The sequence below is a fragment of the Anolis carolinensis genome, chromosome 4 (assembly GCF_035594765.1).
Source record: "Anolis carolinensis isolate JA03-04 chromosome 4, rAnoCar3.1.pri, whole genome shotgun sequence".
Taxonomy (NCBI): domain Eukaryota; kingdom Metazoa; phylum Chordata; class Lepidosauria; order Squamata; family Dactyloidae; genus Anolis; species Anolis carolinensis.
In genome coordinates, this window is record NC_085844.1 from 153,501,960 (window position 1) to 153,522,187 (window position 20,228).

The 20,228-nt window shown below is 40.3% G+C and overlaps 1 long non-coding RNA gene across 1 annotated transcript in view; it reads right to left on the bottom strand.

Annotated features, from left to right (window-relative positions):
- Positions 1-3,240, bottom strand: part of LOC134298325 (uncharacterized) — a 29,205-nt gene extending 25,965 nt beyond the window's left edge. The window contains exon 1 of the long non-coding RNA XR_010005337.1: positions 3,039-3,240. This is a non-coding gene — a long non-coding RNA (uncharacterized LOC134298325). The remainder of the gene's footprint in view (positions 1-3,038) is intronic.
- Positions 3,241-20,228: the final 16,988 nt, after the last annotated feature.

Consider the following 20,228-nt stretch of genomic DNA (forward strand, 5'->3'; position numbering starts at 1 on the left):
CATATCCACTTGTTCTGGAAAGAATAAGATGAATGGCAGAGTTGCAACAAAGTTCAAAATCTCACCTGTCGGACAAAAGGCCAGGTACGATCTTCCTGACCTTATAGAATGCAGCCTGATTCCCAGGAACAAAGAACAGATAGCCACGAAGGAGGTGGTACAAGCCCATCCTCATCTCAAAGGTATTCAAGATCTAATACCAGCTTTGGACTTGGAAACAGACATCGTCTTGCTTATCGGTGCAGATTGTCCCACACTGTTCCGTGTTAGCAACCAGATTGAAGGTCCTAAGGGATCACCCATGGCCCAGCAGTTGCCTTTAGGATGGACGGTGTTAGGCCCAGTCTGCCTGAACAAGATATTCCAGCCTGTCACTAAAAGGCCTTCACTAATGCAAGGATGTGCCAGCCACATCTCAGTTTGCTGCCAAGGAGTAATGCCCGATTACTCTTCCATCATCGAAGTCACAGAGAGAGATGAGCAAACAGCCTTCTCTAAAAATGAACAGAAGTTCCTTGAGATGATGAACAACCAAGTCACTCAAGTCTCTGAAGGTAATTGGATAGCACCTTTACCTTTCAAGCCGGAAAGACCATCTCTACCCAACAACAGAGATGTTGCCCTTCATCGTCTCCTGTCCTTAAGAAGAAGGATGCTAAAAGATCCGAAGGTAAAGACCCAGATCACCCAGTTTGTGGAAGACCTCTTCAGAAGCAACTACGCTGAACCAGCCAGCGTGTGTGCGGAGGGAGAAGAGCAGTGGCATTACATATCCACTTCAGAAAATCCGGCAGATGTGACATCCCGAGGAACATCAGCCGCAAAGTTGTCCAAGTCACCCTGGATCACTGGACCCAAATGTCTTCAAAATCCTTCCTTTCCAGAAAGCATTTCCGTGCTCAAAGACACTGAGTCGCCAGAAATTCAGTCCTGCAAATCTACCATCGATGGCCAAGACTTATCAAGGCAAGGTTTAAATCCAGCCAAGTTTGAAAGATTTTCAAAACGGACTAGACTTCAGGCAGCCATTGCCAGGCTCATACATTACATCACTACAAAAAACAGTGGTGCAATTCAGCCCCAAGATCTTTCAAAAGCCTCAACAGTCATCCTGAGATCCACTCAAAGACAGTGTTTTTTAGAAGAAATAGCTTGTCTAGAAAGAAAAGCATCCTTGCCCAAAAATAGTTGTTTAAAGGACTTGAACCCCTTCCTGGACAATGAGGGTCTCCTTAGGGTTGGAGGTAGACTAAAAAGAGCAAAGATTAGATCCTGTGTTAAAAATTCTGTTATTCTGCCACACCATAGCCACATAGCTCTGCTGTTGACACAGCATTTCCACTCAAAGGTCAAACACCAAGGAAGGTCAATTACTCAGTCTGCCCTAAGAAACTATGGGTTTTGGATTGTTAGGTGCCAACGTAAAGGTTGGGGATTTGGTGTTACTTAAACAAAACGATGCCCATAGACACCAATGGGCTAAGGGTATTGTGTCAAAATTGTATCCTAGCTCTGACAATAGAGTGTGCAAGGCCCAGGTTAAGGTCGTCTCTAACGAAAAGGTTTCTTTATTTGACAGGCCTATTAGCGACATGGTTGAGTTATTTTCACAAGACGTACAGTCTTAAAGTTATAAGAGTTAAAGGTATTTAACTCCATTTTGTTTAGATTTCCGAAAGTCCGGAAATCTAGGCCGGGAGTGTGACGGCGCGAGTGGCGCCATTTATATGTCAAACTATAAGTTTCAAGATTTGAATTGCTGTATCATGCCTGATTTTGCCCTTACCCTGTAAATGTAGTTGGATTGGTTATTTATATCTGTCAATCAATGTTGTTTGTACCTGTTATATTGCTCACTCAGCTAAACTGTTTGGCTCCACCTCTTCCTGGAGTAGGACTGTGTTTCCTCCTTTTCATTCCACTCTATCGGATGGACGTGAAAGAGAGGCTTGGCTCTGAAAGCCCTTCAAAAGTTACCTCTCAGCACCAATTCTGAGGTTCTTACCCTTGGGACTCACACTTCATGTTCAGGGCCAACCTGAACAACGTTGAGGAGTCTCAAGCGCCTTCACATCAGTCCTTTGGCAACAGAGGAAGAATCTTGTCTTCAGATATAGGTCATTGGACTGAGGCTGAGTTTGCTCCGGCATTCACAGCCAGAGAAAGAGGGATCTGGACAAGCTTCATGGACTTAAACAATCAAAGACTGTAATGTATATTTTCTTTTACCCCCTTTGTGAAGAATAAACCCAGTTTTTGAGTTAACTACAGTGTTTTGGTCCTTGGGAGTTCCAGTTTCCCTAAAGGAGGGCAAGAAGCAATCCCCTGGGGAAAGATGTCACGTCCATGCCTCTTTCACTAAGAGTTTATAGCCCCAGGCGCGACGGCACAGAGCCAGATTGTGCTAATTTTCACGGTTCACAGCAACACAATAATAATAATAATAATAATAATAATAATAATAATAATAATAATGATGATGATGATGATGATGATAGTAATAAGGACTTTGGTAATACACACTGCTTCTCTCCCTTCTCAGCTTCCTTTCTGGGATAATCCTTTCATGGGAGGTGTTAGCTGGCCCTGATTGTTTCCTTTCTGGAATTCCCAATTTCCCTGCTTTCAAAGTGTTGCTCTTTATTTACTGTCCTGGTTTTAGAGATTATATTGTTCTGTATTACTATACCACAGTAATTATTACACATTATATTTATAATCTTATATTATATGCATAGAACTGGCTTATATGAGGCCCCTTCTACATAGCTGTTTAAAATCCACACTGAACTGGATTATATGGTAGTGTGGACTCAAGATAATCCAGTTCTAAGCAGATACTGTGGATTATCTGCCTTGGCATTCTGGGTAATATAGCTGTGTGGAATAATCAGATAATCTGTATTTTATAGGCAGTGTGGATCAGGCCTAAGTTCCTGTCCCCTGGGCACCATCTTGGGTGAGGGAGTTGCTAGGATACGAAGGGGGCAGGGCCTAAAGGCAGCGGGGGAGGGGGGGCTAAAGGCAGCAAAGCCTACCTTTCTCTCTTCTGAGGGGGAAAGGGGCCAAGGAAAGGGAAGTCCCGCCGACCATGGCAACGTTTTGAGGAAGTTGGATTAGGCTCTGCCCACAGGTGCAAGGTCCTCTGGGTAATGTAGTTATTTCAGTTCAGAGGAAGCTCTGCGCATGCATGGTAAACAATGGGGGTTTTATTTCATCTTCATTTTGTTGTTTGGGCTTTATTTTTTATTTTATTTTTTATGTCTAAACACAGCCGGGATGACCATATCTTTTGTGGCCAAGTTTCGTGGGTTTTGGGTGTTTAGTTTTGCTGTTTACCTTAAAGTAGAAATGGTCAGAACATTTATAAATAGAGAGATAGATAGGATATAAAGCCTTGATTAAATGTACACACTATCTAACATGGGAAGGGTCCTTGTGGTTGTTGTTGCCTTTGCAAACTGACCAAGACTTAACTCTTATTATCCAGCCTGATGTCCTTGTCCTTAACAAAACTATAAGTACCTATCTTTCATTGGGGTGGGGGGGGGGGTCATGTTCAACTTCACTGCAAGCCTTATGCCTTCCATTAATCTCTAAATGCTAAACATGGCACCCACATGCTGCTTCATAGTCTCTCTGTGTGTATGTCTGAATTTGTCCACACTGTTCCATTTCCTGCCAAAACTCAAGTTTATTGACTATACCTCATACATACCTACAGTTTGAGCTTCTGCTCTCCTAAGGACAGAGACCAATGAAACAGAATGTTTAAAAGCAAGGTACTAGCATTCTTTGCCATCTCTATCAAGGTAAGTCCCAAGTTCCCTTGCTTACAGTTGGCATTGATGAAAGGATTCGTTTATATTTCCACTGTACCCTTTGAGGCCACTAGTCCAATTATACATCTGAAAATACACACAAACTTTGCTAAAACTTCCACCTCCAGTCTTTCCTCCTATAGGCTGACTCTGCGTAATTTATGCAGTTTGAAACTACTTTTACTGTCAAAGTGCAATGCTATGGAATTAGTTTGTTAATTAGTTATCAAACTAGATAATTCATAAATTATGTTCCCACCTTGTTCCCAATATGTGGGGCCCAAGGCACTTCACAACACAGATTGAAATACAGTGTGATTAAAACACATAAGAAAGAGGATGGGTGTGCCTCCTATCTTGTTTGAAGTTGTCAAAGAACAGATTATTTCCTGTAAACTAAGACACACTTTGAAAGTCTATTCAGGTCATGTCTATTTTTTTAAAACAAGCAAACAAAAGGACTGTAAAATGAGATAACATAAAGGCTGAAATTCCCCATCAACAGTTGGTCTCCCTTCTTCAAAACAGATGGAGGACCCTTCCACATAGCCCTCTATCCCAGAATATCAAGGCAGAAAATCCCACATTATCTGAGTGTGAACTCAGACAACCCAGTTCAAAGCAGATATTGTGGGATTTTCTGCTTTGATATTCTGGGATATAGGGCCCTAAACATTCTTTCCCATGGTGGTGAAATTTCTACTACATTTCTGATGTAGTTATAGCTCTTTCCCCTTAAATGTCCATATGTAGATGCTATTAAGTAACATGTGCATATTTTATATGCATCTTTTCCCCATGTATACTTTTTTCTAGTGAATGGAGAGGGACTCCCTATAAGGAAAACAGAGCTTCCATAATGTATGTCCCACTTTAAGAATAATTCATTTCATAGGTAAACGTTGAAGTTTTCGCAGGCCCCTTCTACACTTCCATATAATCCAGATTATCAAATCAGATAATCCACGTTATCTGCTTTGAACTGGATTATATGAGTCTATGTTGCCATATGATCCAGTTCAAAACAGGTAATCTGGATTTTATATAGTAGTGTAGAAGGGGTTTGGGGACCCTTCCACACAGCCCTATATCCCAGAATACCAAGACAGAAAATCCCACAATATCTGTTTTGAACTGGGTTATCTGAGTCCACACTCAGATAATGTGGGATTTTCTGCTTTGATATTCTGGGATATAGGGCTGTGTGGAAGGGCCCTAAGTCTCACCACCTGGGTTTTGAATCCAGCTCAAAGTTTTGCAAACTGAGGTTAGTTGCAGTAAAACTGGCTTTTGCTCTAAATTACTGGCCTACCATCTTTTCCTTACTTCTGCACTCTCCCACGCTTTACCCTAGTTATAATAATAGGTGTGTTAAAAGGTGCTTAGCTGAGAAAGCAGTCTTTGCATTGCATTTCTCATACTTAGTGATGTTCTAACTTTTGTCTTTACTCAGGGAAATCTAAGTAAGTTTTAGATATTTTTTTAGTACAATAACCTAGAAAATATTGAAAAAATTGGTACATTGTTAATTCCTTATCATGCTTATGGTCCCCAGGAACCTCTCTGTTGCCCTAAGCATGTGCCAGGATTGGGCTAAAATGTAATTTATGTAGGGTTGAGGGTCTGTTTACCTTCCAATAGTTTTGGAGAGCAACTGGTGGCTTTCACTTCAGGGCTGCAGTACAGTGAGCCCTTGGTATCTGTTGGGTTTTGGTTCTAGGACTGTGATGTCTCAGGGACCTTTGGCCCATGACCCCGCAGCCATCATAGATCAAACTGAAGAGGATTTGGGCTTTTTCCCACCTCAGCAAGTTTCTGTTCCATTCCAGATGTCCCCTGTTGACATTTTCGTGCCAGAGCCAATTAGAGATGCCCTTGAAACAGAGCCTGGTTCCCCGGAAAGTGTTGTGTTTGATAGGAAGGCCTTTCTCAAAACACATCGCTCCCATAAGCAGTTTCTAAGACGAAGCGTGAGATTAGCGGAGAGAGACGATTGTAATTAATCCGTTTCCCTTGGGAAGTTTCGGGGAGGCAGGCATGTTGAAACAGCTTCATTCTCTGGGAAGATTTGGGGAGTTAAACACCTGTTGGGGAAAGCTCTTGAACTTCCATAAAAGTTCTGCACTGAGTTTTCCCTATCGCTGTGTCAACGTGACTATTCAAAGAAGAACATCGACTCTTGTTTCCAAGCTTCTAAGTGGCCCTCCGGTGCGCTTACTCATGAGTAGACCGGGAGTTGCGTTTCCACTCCTGATCAAGTTTGGACTGCGTTTCAGATCTACCACGAATTACCTTGCCTAGCCTCGAATCCTTGTCTGGACTTTACTTCAAGAATCTCCCTGTGAATCCTTGCTCTTTCCCCACTCACACTTCCAAAGAGTTTGAGTGTGTTTCGGTTACTGGATTGTAGACTTTGGACTCTAATACTGGACATATAACTTCATTTATTTGGACTATTTTTGATCTTTCCTAAAAGGACAATTGCTTGACTATATACTCTGCATACTTTTGTTTTATTCTTTTATTGCATTAATAAAGATATTAGATTGTTTATTGGCCTCCGTGTTGGTTTCCAGTGTTCACGCAGCCTAGGGGTGTTACAAGGACCTCCCTTGGACACCAAAATCCATGGATGCTCAAGTGTCAATGTACACAATGGCATAGTAAAATGGTGACCATTATATAAAATGGGGAACAATTCAAATAAGTCCCAGAAAGAGAGCCTGAGGATCTAAGAAATGAGGCTCCAACATCATATATAAACACATAACAGTGTAGTACTTGCCACATGACAAAATCCAGGCTTGCTTTTGGGATTTTACTCCTGAATTGTTTTGAACTGTGGTTGGTTGAATTCCTGTATAGAGGACTGACTGTATACCTGTTGAGGGTTGTATCCAAAGAGGAGCTATTTAAGGTACTTAACCTATTATAGTTATATGCGCTTCTCTACAATAGGCAAAGCAAGCAGCAGAATCCCCTTCTGAGTCTGTATAAACTGCAAAATCGCAGAGAAAAGAAGAGCATGTGGATCTACCTCACTAGCTATCTATCTACATTTTTAAAAATCAGGTTTCTCTGTTATGAAAATCATAAAAACTGGAGACTTGTGAAAGAAAAGAAAATCTCTGGATGCCCTCAAGGGTTCTGTAGAAAGTTCAAAGTGCTCTTTACCTATGCAAGATCTATGTGACTTTTCCCTTCATGTGTACATATTGTTCAGTTTTGAATAGAAGTTTTGCTCAGCATTTTTATGCAAGAAAAACCTTCTGCCTCTGGTATCAAATCTTATGTTAAAGAAGTGATGGCTATGAACACATCTACTCCAAACTGCAGCATACTTGTAGCAGTTAATGGTCATCACAATTTACCTGCATAACAGGGAGATCCCTCTGGTCTTATTTTAGTGGAGAGGAGGGCAAAGTAGGACCATTCAGGTATTAAGGTAAGGTAAAGGTTTTCTCCTGACATTAAGTCTAGTCATGTCCGACTCTGGGAGTTGGTGCTCATCTCCATTTCCAAGCTGAAGAGACGGCATTGTCTGTAGACTCCTCCAAGGCCATGTGGCCAGAATGACTGCATGGAGTGCCGTTACCTTCCCACTGGAGCAGTACCTATTGATCTACTCACATTTGCATGTTTTCAAACTGCTAGGTTGGAAGAAGTTGGAGCTAACAGTGGGAGCTCACCCTGCTCCCCAGATTAAAACCACCAACCTTTTGGTCAGCAAGTTCAGCAGCTCAGAAGTTTAACCCACTGCACCACAGGTATTGCTAGACTGCAATTCTTAGCAGTCCTATTCTCATCATAAGAACAGAAATGCTAAGGAGTTGCATTCCAACCATATCTGGAAAGTTGCATAATTTGTACTCCCGTTTTAGCAATTCAGTCCCATCTATTGCCGTCAAGCTGCTATTTGACAGGCTGCGGTGGCTATTTCACAAAGTGTTGTTTTAAAAAGAAATCCAAGTAGGGCTTGGTATGTGATAGTCAAGGTGGGCAGCAGGTTAAGGCCACCCTACCTGGCCTCACTCTCCATTTATTTCATGCCAGGTTTGAAATCAATCTGTTTACCTGCCTAGAATTTGGACTTCCCAAGACATTGTCCAGCAAATGGCATCTTTTCCCACTCATGCACATCAAGAGTTATAATCCCTGCAGCCAAACAAGTTATTTTGGAACATAAGACACAAGACATTATAAGCCCTCCTCCCCATCCTTCGCAAAAATAAATAAATAAATAAATAAACAAATGCCTGTTTTTCTTTCGTGTCATTCAAAATCTGCTCTTTTAGGTGGCCACCACACTCAAATGATACATAGAACAAGCACTTTAAAGAATCCTAACTTGGCTGGTTATTTCATCCCGAAGAACTGAAACCACAATTGCCATATAACTGGAGGCTGAATTGTTCATTTAGTTGATTGAGTTCCTGGCTGATTATTTTACCAATAGAAGTGAGTATGCTCTAGGGCAGTGGTTCTCAACCTGAGGGTCCCTGGATGTTTTGGCCTTCAACTCCCTGAAATACTAATAGCTGGTAAACTAGCTGGGATTGCTGGGAGTTGTAGGCCAAAACACTCAGGGACCCACAGATTGAGAACCACTGCTCTAGAGCATTTCAGTATGTGGACTTTCTGGAACCAACTTTGGTCCATGATTCTGGACTAGCCTTGAAGACAGCTCCTGTCAATTATTCTCCTCTATTCGCACCTTGCATTCTCCCTCTTGATTCCTTCAGCCCTCCCTGCAATGTTACACACATTCATTTAAAATGTCAGATCAGGCTAATCCTCATGTGACATTACTACAGATGGGCACATGGTGGTCTTTACTTAAACCTGATGCTCTTTGTCTGGCTAATCTGTCTGAAAGCGGGTTAACGAAACCAAATCAGTTTTAAGTACTTTTGAGGGTTACCAGGTATAACACAGCCACCAAATCTATTTAATTTAAAAACTGGCTATTATTAATGGATTGCTTTCATGCCTCTGCCTCTTGTAATGCTACCGCATCTCAAAATACTGTTATTGACTTAAACACATTCCAGTATGCACACATGTTCTACATCTCAAATTGGATGGGAAAAAAAGATTCTCCAACAGATTTTTAAATTTTTAATTTAGTGCAAAGTGTCACGAGGCAGATGTTTGGTGTTTGTGCAGAATATTCATGGGTTTGGTTTTTATCAGGTGATCCTCAGGCAGGCTATCTAGAATTAATTGGCACTGTATGCTCACAAATTTTGGTGGTGTTTCGTGGCAGGAGGACAGTGTGATTCCCTGAAAACTGTAATATCCAGGGACTATACGTATTTCATCAATGCAAAGTAATCAGTCAGAGAAGTTTGGGCAGTAGTTCAAAAACATTTTAATTTCACAGTTAACCTGCATGTCTGCATTAGGCCATCTGGGTGGTATTTGATTTTAAAATTATGCACATGTTTATGGATTGAAAGGAATAAGCCCTATCTTGGCTGAACTAATATAAAGGCTAAATCTTCTGTTGATGGAGGCAGGTCCAGCTTTACCCCTAGGTGGCTGCCTAAGGCAACACATTTTAAGACCTTTATTTTCTCAGAGCTTGATGTCTATTTTCCTGCTGCTCCATAACAGCAAACTGTGGAAGGAAGGAAGGAAGGAAGGAAGGAAGGAAGGAAGGAAGGAAGGAAGGAAGGAAGGAAGGAAGGAAGGAAGGAAGGAAGGGAAGGCAATTGTTGAGATCCTATGGGAAAGCTTCTGCTTTCCCATAGGATCTCAACTCTCTGATAGAGAATTTGAAATTATGAACACTCCATCCATATACCGCATTGGTAGAGATATGGAGGTTCCACTCCCACTTGTAAAACTATACCTTCATCCATTTGGAATTTATTAAAGGTGAATTACATTTATTTCAAGGTTGATATTTGTATTGGATTCCCCTAATCCTGAAAATAAAGTTTCTGTATTGTATGTGGCACTAACAATTCTTCTTTTCAAAGACTCTGGAATGATGCAACAGCAGAAAGATACTAGGAAGGCAAAATGGCAGCCGTAGGCTTCTTCTGCTGCTGGAGAAAGGTAAACCTTCCAACCGTGGTCAATAATAAATAGGTGTGAATGTTGATAATGAAGAGGAATTTAATTTTTACAGATTGGTTATTTTTGGCACGTGGCTTGTATCAAGTACTTCCTGTTCACACCAGTCTTTTTTGGTTCAATGAGAAACACACACATCTTCATATTAGACTATCATGTATTGAAAGTCTGGGAAAAGGAAAGTTGAACCTAATATGCAGCTTTTAACCACAACAAGAAGAAAAAAAATCAGAAGTTTTAGAACTGTGAAATGAGTTGCGATAAGTAGTAATAAATTATACATAAATTAGTCTGCTATGTTAGCATAAGTAGGTCTTGTACTGCTGTTATAAATTATTTCAAATTTAAAGTAATATTAATTATTCCAGCCTATCTTCATGTCCTGGGGTACCTTTTTTTCATCCTCCTTTTTGTTTTGTTCTTGCATAGACAGATATACAGACTTCTATAATTCACAGCTAGTATAAAGTTTGCTTGTCGGCTTCGTTTGAAGGTTTTGTTTCCAGGTGGTAGAAAAATGCATGTTTCTAAATGGAATGTTATTGTTCAGGAGAAAACCTCCAAAGGATCTTCGCAATGCTCCAGATTGTCTCAAGCTGCGGCTTTGCTTTCACTCAGTGTCACTGTCATGGACTGAACTTAACTCCAGACATATCTTGGGGGTCTTCCACACAGTCACTTAATCCAGATCAGTATGTGGATTAAAGAGACCTAGTTCTGCTCCTGAGAGTCTGCACAGGCTCCCTGGGAACCACAAAGAAGCTCCCATGGTGTCCGCAAAGCTCCCCTCATGCTAAATCAATCAATTAAACATTTTTTTCTTACCCTGTTGGGAGAAATGCACCGTGCAGAAGCAGCAATATAGTCTCTTCCAATTCTAGAATTCTATGGTGCTATGAACTGAAGGCAAAACAAAAAAGGGAAAGCAACTTCTCAGAGGAAAAATGGTTGAGAATGTCTTTATCCAGTTCTTGTATCTGGATATTCTAGCGGTGGTGCTGTTTACAAGAGCGTTGTACATATTGCTCCTGAATTTCTGTTCTGGAGCGGCCATACACTGATCTGCTGTAGTGCATTTTGGATTCTCTGGTGAGTTTGTAATGCATTGTATTAAGTGAAACATGTGCTCCAGTACACATTGGGGGTGTGATTTTTCTGGACACACCCCTTCCTTCCAGATTTTCAGGCCTGTGTAGATGGGGCCTAGGATTTCTATATCTGAGTTGCCTCCACTCAGGGATCCTTAGGGGCAACCAGTTCTTCATAGTTCCTAAACGTGAAAAATTCTTCCCAGCTTATGGAGTCAGTGTGGCATGGCAGTTTGAATGTTGGGCTACAACTCTGGAGAACAGGGTTTGAATTCCTGCTTGGCCATGAAAACCCACTGGGTGACTTTTGGTAAGTCATACCCACTCAGCCTAAAAAAACATGATAAATTCAGCTTAGGGTCATCATAGTTCAGGCTTCAAAACTTTCTGACCTTGTCACATGTGCATCACACATGACAAAATGTCCCTTTATGTTGTTCACATTTCCACAAACCTCAGGGAGGCTTCCTCTCTTCTCTCTGCTGCAATGCCTTTTTGAATGCGTGGGCAAGAAAATGGCAGTGGTGGTGAATTTTTGGTGTTTTCAAAGGAGCTCCGAGATAGTAGAGGGAGTCAGTGTTTCTTTTCATTTTTTTCTGGAAAAGACTGAGCTCTTAATTTTTGCTGTCCTACTCAGTGAAAGAGTGGGTCCGTTTTCATAAGGGTTAATACTGCATCCTAACCTCTCAGAGCAGAGTGGCTTTTTTGGATGTCTGAGTAGGAAAATGGTGACAGAGTCAAAGATGGCTAACTTTCTAAAGCAGCATCTGGGGTATATGATCCTTGAGGCTGTGTTAGTGCTCTCCCCTCTCTGCAGAATGACTCTTAGAATCATAGAATCATAGAATAGTAGCATTGGAAGAGACCTCATGGGCCATCCAGTCCAGCCCCCTCCCAAGAAGCAGGAAATCGCATTCAAAGCACCCCCGACAGATGGCCATCCAGCCTCTGCTTAAAAGCCTCCAAAGAAGGAGCCTCCACCACAGTCCGGGGGAGAGAGTTCCCCTGCCGAACAGCCCTCACTGTGAGGAAATTCTTCCTGATGTTCAGGTGGAATCTCCTTTCCTGTAGTTTGAAGCCATTGTTCCGCGTCCTAGTCTGCAGGGCAGCAGAAAACAAGCTTGCTCCCTCCTCCCTATGACTTCCCTTCACGTATTTGTACATGGCTATCATGTCTCCTCTCAACCTTCTCTTCGGCAGGCTAAACATGCCCAGCTCTTTAAGCTGCTCCTCATAGGGCTTGTTCTCCAGACCCTTGATCATTTTAGTTGCCCTCCTCTGGACACATTCCAGCTTGTCAACATCTCCCTTCAATTGCGGTGCCCAGAATTGGACACAGTATTCCAGGTGTGGTTTGACCAAGGCAGAATAGAGGGGTAGCATGACTTCCCTGGATCTTATCCATTGACTTATCCATTGTTGTTGTTTATTCATTCAGTTGCTTCCGACTCTTTGTGGCCTCATGGAGCAGCCCATGCCAGAGCTCCCTGTTAGCAGTTGCAGTCCAAAACACTCTGTGAATTTTTCCCCAACACCACAGTTCAAAAGCGTCTGTCTTCCTTCACTCAGCTTTCCTTATGGTCCAGCTCTTGTATCCATAGGTTACTACAGGGAATAACCATAGGTCATCAAAATCTATGATTTTAGTCCCAAAACCTGCCCTCGGTTTATGTATAACTAATACATGACTTATACATGAATACACATGGAAGTGGAGGACAGTATGAATATCTGCCTATTATTAGCCACAGATGTCAGAAGTGTTGTGAGATTTTTTTTATTTGGACTTTTATTTGGTCCAGAAAAACCTCCTCAATGTCTGTGCTTGCTGGGTGGATTCTTGGAGCTGTAGTCTTAAAAATAACTTTTTCTAAGTTCTGGTTAGTTGTCATAACAGCAAATTAAGCTTCATGCTTGGAGTTAGCATATCTTTGAGCACTACCATCTAGGTGAAAGCCACAAGTGATGTATGTGTTTTGGGAGCATTTGTGTGGCCAGTGACATGCTATAATACAAAGAGATTTGATATGACCCAGCAAGGCATTTCTCATGTTCTGATGTTCTTTCCCCAAAGGGTTATTTGTTTTGCTGTTACAGATCTAGAAATGACATTTCCATACTGAAAAAAGGCTGATATACAAAGACGGAAACATCATTTCTAGATATACTGTTTAGTAAAGCATGTGTCTGCAGAAATGCTGTTGCGCTGCAATGTCACTGTTGAACAAGGGAGCGGGGAAGAGATGCTGTGCTGTGTTTTATAATGTACATCTCTCTGATTCACTGCCTGCTTCTGAAATCAAACACATGTTCTAGTTACATCCATACATGTAGTTGCTTATTATAACTAATGGGTTATTCATCCTCTTTTTTCTTCCCTCCCTCTGTGTCCTTGGGATAATCCTGTATAGGCGCATAAAGCTCAGATCCTATTGCCCATAAAAAATTGTGAAGCCAGAGTACTTCAGTAAGGTGTTGAACATTTTGGCCAGTGCAGATGGTAAAGATATGTTTAATAAAGAGAGAGAGGATTAGCTGGAATAGAAACCAGCTAAGAGAAAGGGGTCATTCTGTTTTATATGAAGCTCCATGACATTTTAGGGACCTACTAACTGATTAATATGGTATCAAAGCTGCTCCCGTTGGACAGCTTGTCCTAATGCTGACCTGGCTTGTCTTGTCAACTCTTTTATCCACATGCATTATTATTTTTTCATGACTGTGTGAATAACTCACAGGCAATCTCATTTTATCTGTCCTGATTAAAACACATTTGTAAATGAATAAGCAGCTAGGCCAGTTGCAGAGATTCAACAAAATATGTTTAAAATTGAATAATTGATAGCTGTCATTGAGCTGTGAAAAGGAAATCTATATAGGTCACCTCAAAAATAAATGCATTTTTAAAAGGCAACTGTCACAATGTTTACTTCTGGAGTTTAAGGTTTCTCTTAATATTCAGAGGAGGGATAATAATAAATAAAAAAGACCACAGCATAATGTATAAACAACATTGTATTCTCGTTTTGAAGGAAATTGCCTGTTTTGATTATGACTCAGAATTGAAAAGGAAGGGAGGGCAGGAGTACTGCAGGCAAGTTGTAGGACTGGATAATATCGGCTATGCAGATTGAATTGTCCCTTTTCAAGGTTTTATCAAGGAGACCAGAGAAATTAAATCTAACAGTAGGATATAGCTTATGATTTGTTTCTGATTCATTTTTTTGTAATGTTATAGGCTGCAATACGCCGATTGATCTAAATGCAGCTTGCTGCAGTTACTGGAGTTAATAGTTCAGAGTGGAGCCTACATGGTCATCTAGAAGCTATATTTTCAGGTACCATCAGAGAATCACTATGCAACTGCCCCATTATTATTTATTTACAGCCATTTATATGGCCCATCATATAAATTTGAGGGCACATATATACATAACATAATCATTGGTTCAATTTCAGAATAACAAAAGCATATGTTAAGTCACATTATACTTGCATTTTTTATGAGAGGAGCATATGCCTTTTTTTGCCCAACAATAAATTTTAGCTATTTTATCAGCTGTCAAAATGTAGTTTCATTAAATGGTGGAAAGGAAATATAATATGATTCAGGATCTAGCTTGCGTTGCTGCCTTTGTTGTGACAATGGTGGCTGGTGATGTGAAGTCTTGGCTCTGCGTTTCCTCTGCTTTGCTTCAGTTCCCCTTGTTTAGGTTTTCCAATAGTGTAGATGCCTCCATTTGTATTAGTTTTTGGGTAGAACATAAAAAAAACCCTAGACGCCAGCCTTATTGGTCTATTCCATTTGCCTGTATAGAGCTCCTTTGCTTGACTTCTCCTTTTTTCTGCAGTAGAGCTACAGAGACCTGAGGCCTAGTCACCATTTGGTAACCCTAGGTACAGGCAATCCAAAACAGGCATCCTTAGCACTAAACACTGCATTCAGCAGTATTCTTATACCACCAGTCCCAGAGACAACAGAAGCCTTTTGACGAGCTTAGGTTTCACAAAGAAAGAAGACTGAGACAGCCCTTGTGCTCCAGCTTGTGAGCCTTTGCTTCACACCAGAGACAGAGGACTTTCAAAGACTCCAGAGAGATGACTGCAATAAGCAATATCTCTTTTTGTAATGTATTGTTTTAAGCTATCTTTCAATAGCCTCGGGTGGAGTTAACCTTGTTTTCAGTAAACTTATTTGGTTATCTTTTCACCTTGTCTAAAGCGCCTCTGTATGTTAAGGGTCTTGATCTTAACAGAAGGTATACAAATAGCCCTTGAGTAAAACCAGACACTATAGTTTTCCCAAAGTCTCAGGCATGCCACCACAGGTGGCTGTCATGTGAGTGGAGTCTGTGTTAATCTGCTCTAGGTTTTGGTCCACATTTTATGGAACTACTTATGGTGTGGAACTCTGACCCCAAGTTCAGCACCTCAGATAAACCTGGACTAAAACATAGAGCAGATTGGCTTCTCCACTCATATGAAAGAGTTCAGCTATCACTGCTGCCTGACTATTTCAAGACCTAGTTTTGTTTTCCCATCCCTGAGCTCTCAGTTGCCTCAGATAGGTCTTCCTCTCACTTCATAACTGACTTAGACACTTTGACGGTACACAATTATAGTTCTGATTCTACTTTAACTGCCATGGCTGCATCTAATGGAATTCTGGAGTGTACAGTTTGGGGCAAATATCAAGATTTTAGAGGATAAAACCTTGGCAGTTAAAGTTGACTCATATTGCTATAGGAAAAGAATCTAATGTGGCAGCATTGCCACTGGGATTTTATTTAAGTTTTGAGTTTGCTAGCCAGTTGATATTGACACATGGGGCATCAATCTAGAGCTTGGGAACTTGGGAAATTTACTTTGTTTGGACTATAACTGCCCTGCTCATGCTGGCGGTGAGATTTTGGGAGCTGTAGTTCAAAACAGGAGTTTTTCTAAATTCTAACATACGACATTATTTTCAGCATCTCAGTTCCAACAGCAGAGCAGTGAATGCATCTACCTAACATTTGGAAACGGTTATGCTGATATAACAGGGAAATGCCACCCTTTCTAGATATCTCTCTGCTAGTAAAAGACATTAATATGTGAAACATCACCAGAAAAAGAAGAGACAGATCTATGTTGAGTTTTCAAAATATTGGATATGTAACAAGATGAATAAATCATGTCCAGCAATATGAGGAAAATGTTTTATGATAAATAAAATCTGTGTGGCTAAAAAAAATAGAACCTTAACAAAATATGGAGTTTTTTGGTCTTTTTAATCAGTTGGATGTGCCCAATCTTGCTCTAAAATGGTAAACATCTGATTTAAAACAAACACACACACATATATATATATGAAATAAATATCTCTATATATATCTGTTTCTTTTAAAACAAACAGAGATATATATGTTAAATAGGGAGCCGCGGTGGTGCAATGGGCTAAACCCTTGTGCCGGCTGAACTGCTGACCTGACAATCTGAAGGTCAGTAGTTTGAATACGTGACATGGGGTGAGCTCCCATCTATTAGCCCCAGCTTCCCATGAGGGGACATGAGAGAAGCCTCCTACAGGATGGTAACACATCCAGGCATCTCCTGTGCAACGTCTTTGTAGATGGCCGATTCTCTCACACCAGAAGCAACTTGCGGTATATTCTCATTCACTTGTGACATGATAAAATATGATAAATATGAAAATGCCCATTATAGACAAATGCTAAAAGAAGAGAAAAGAAATGCCTTTTTCATCTTGTTTTTACAGGAATTATTCACTTAACAGAAACATCAAAATGTTTCAAACTCTTCCTTTCTTTACCTTTTTTGACCTTCTGAGCAATCTGTTATAATTACAGTGTTTTGCCTTTTTATGGTGTTAAATCTTAGCAACACCTGAGAAAAGATAATTAAAAAACCAAAATAGAACAAAATAAGATTGCTGCTATACAGGGCCTAGTGAAGTCTGCTATTATGGAAATATTGTCCACTGACATGCCTAATAGGTGATGAGGTGGAACAAATTAGGCTAGCTTTTTCTTTAGGGATAACTAAGCATTATTGGTACCTCTTTATATTCTTTTTTCCTTGGAAAATGAGATGACTTGGGAATTTGGAATTAATGAAACACATTGAGAGAAAGACCAGTGTTTGGATCTTAATTCAACTAGTTTAGTTGGAGAGCTCCCTTGGAGCTAGTTGACCACAATGATGATTTCATTTCAGCCATGGAGAAAGTACTAATATAAATCCATGGGAGATTGGGGTCTAGTCTAGTTAGAGATGATTGCAGATGAGAGTTACTGGAGCTATTTATTTCAAGTGGGAACACATTTGTTAATGTGTTACATTTATGTCCAACCTTTCCTCCAAGATGCTAAAGGCAGTATTCTTGTCTTAGCCCCTCTCACCTTTTTCATAATGATGAACCCTGTGAGATAGATTAGACCAAGAGAGAATGAGAGCACTTGACAGACTTTTAGCCATCTGCATAGCTCATTGGGGCTAGAACATGGATTCCCCAAGTCTCAGTCCAATGTGCTAAGCATTGGCCCTCAAGTTTGCTAACTTCCTAAGCTAACTTGACTAAGCAAGGATAATAAAAAAACACAAAACAAAACGCCCGATCTGTCATTGCACAACTACACAGCCACATACAAGTAAATTACAATGAAACAAGTATAAAATTTTCAAACTTTGCAATTTCGATCTGATGACTGTTTTCCCTTATTAGTATACTATCTTTAAACAATAATGCAGTCACACTTCTTCCACACTCTACTACTTCATAAATCCCAAAGTTGAAAAATGCCCCCATCATTGTGGAAAGGTAATGAACACTAGGGTTGTGGATTATGGCTGACCTTTGATCCATTTCTGCTGGCTGAATTCCGGGAGACCCACAGATCCATTTTCGCATGCCTACTGAAAACAGGCGGGTTACCAAATAGCCATTTCTGAAAGATCCGTGAAGATCTGGCCCATTGGCGAGAATAGGGAACTTGTAAGGCTCTCCTTTCTGTTCCTGGGATCCTTTCCTTGCTTCCTTTCAAGGGAATCTGAGTTTGAAGAATGGGTTAAGGAAGCATCCTTCCTGGGACCCTTTTCTTAGCTTATGTAAGATACATCATGGTGTTCTTCTATTCTGATTGGCCCAACAGGCAGGGCTCACAGAGAAACCCCATGTGAGCAGCATGTGACAGCCTCTCTGTGCTGCATGGTGCCGAATACGGAATCAGTTGCCACGTGGTCATGTGACAGACCAAAAAATGTGACTGCTGAGCCCTTACCATTACGGCCATCTGGCCAAGCCGAACAAGCTGGATTGGCTGAAGGGAACCAACCACTCCAAATCCATGCACAAGCCTAATGAGTAGATCACAATTTTTGTTAAAGTTAGTCAAAGATTTCTCATTAATTAACATGGACAATTTGTCAATTCGTACTATTTTACAGATTTTCATCATCCATTCTTCTTGGATTGGAAAAACTGGTTCCTTTAACTTCTGAGCATATACAATTTTTGCAGCACTTGTCATATATTGCAGCATTCTCCCAAAATTTATTTCTAGATGATAGTCAAACATTCCCAACAAATAAAACTTCAATCTCAAGTATAACCTTAACTATGTCTCCCAGCATCAAATATATTTGAATCCAAAATATCTGAGCTTTTCCTCAAGGCCACCATATGTGATAGAATGTTCCAACATTGTGCTCCCATTTCAAACATTTGTTAGAACGTTTAGAAAGCCTCTCTGGTGTCAAGTACAATTTGTACATCATCTTATAACATTTTTCTTTCAAACCCCTACTCCAAGTAAATTCCTCCACACTTTCTCCCTTTGTTTTAACTGAATTTGTGTACTTATTTTTAATCCCATTTGACCATGCAATCTTTCACTTGTTACTCCTCCATTCATATTTTACCTGCACCTTATACATTTTAGCAATCAAATTATCATCATCTGAGCACAGTAAAATTTCAAACTCTGATTCAACTGTTTGAAATCCAAATGTTTTTGTCATCTTAGATGGCTCATTTATTTTTCCATAAGTAAACAATTGCATTGAATGAGCCTCCATCCCTAACTCCATTAGCACTTGTTTCAAATGGGAGTTGGTGTCAGATTTGTTTCTCTCTTCTTGGTGACGCTGTTCTATTGAGACTGTTTATCTCTGAGGATATGCAGAATCAGATCAAAGGCATCCAGGGCCAAAAGGTCCCATTTCACATAAATAACTAGAGTCAGACAACTCAGATTAATTGCCACAAAATAGAACTATCCATCGATGCATCAGTTATTGAAACCTTGCAAACTGGATGACCTTGCAGTTGTCCTTGCCAATATTGTCATACACGACTTGAGGGTTAATAAATATTCCTGGGATACTTTAGGTTCTATAGAATAAGCATGTATAGTGACATGAATATAAAATCACCAATGAACACACATGAAAAAAACACATATTTTCAAAAAATTGGAGCAAAGCAAATAATTGACATTCCCAGTAACTTCTTGGATGATCCATTCCCTCCAGCATTTGAGATGAAGTTATAACACAGAGACAAATTAAATAATAATGTTGACTATCACAGGCTGCATAAGAAGTTGGACATAAATATCTTCTGCTCGGCAATGCTGAAGAAGACTATATTACAAAACTTCCTGCTGGGCCACAAACACACATCTGTAATGGTTTGTATTCTACGCAAGAAAAATTGCCATTGTCATATTCCAAACTGTGTTTAAATTGTTTTATTATAAACTCTCCGTTGGTCTCTGTTTAACTGGGAAATCATTCACTCTAAATTTATCTTCTCTCTGCATGGCATTGACATCTTCTGGCATTGTCAGCTCTGTCTCTGTTACAAAAAGATTCCCTCTAGAAAAAGAGATGATACTCCACTGATTTAGCAACCTCCAGAGCATTTTTGGCAATCTCTGTATATGTTAACTCTTCCTGTGTCCTGTATTATTTTGATGCTTCATTTAAGACACATTAATCTGAGGCTTGGCATTTAATGAGAAGTGAAGCGTAAATGAACTAAACATGTATTTTGCTTAATTTTTTAAAACTGGGAAGAAGATGCCATGGACAAAACTGACCTGTTCTCTATAATTATGGGAAATGTTTTTCTCCCTCCTGAGCAATCATGAGTGATTTTCATATTGTGTCTGTGTGTTCATGCATGCAAAGTCCTCTGTCTTGTAGCCAGGATCTCATAGCTATGTCTCTTCATGCT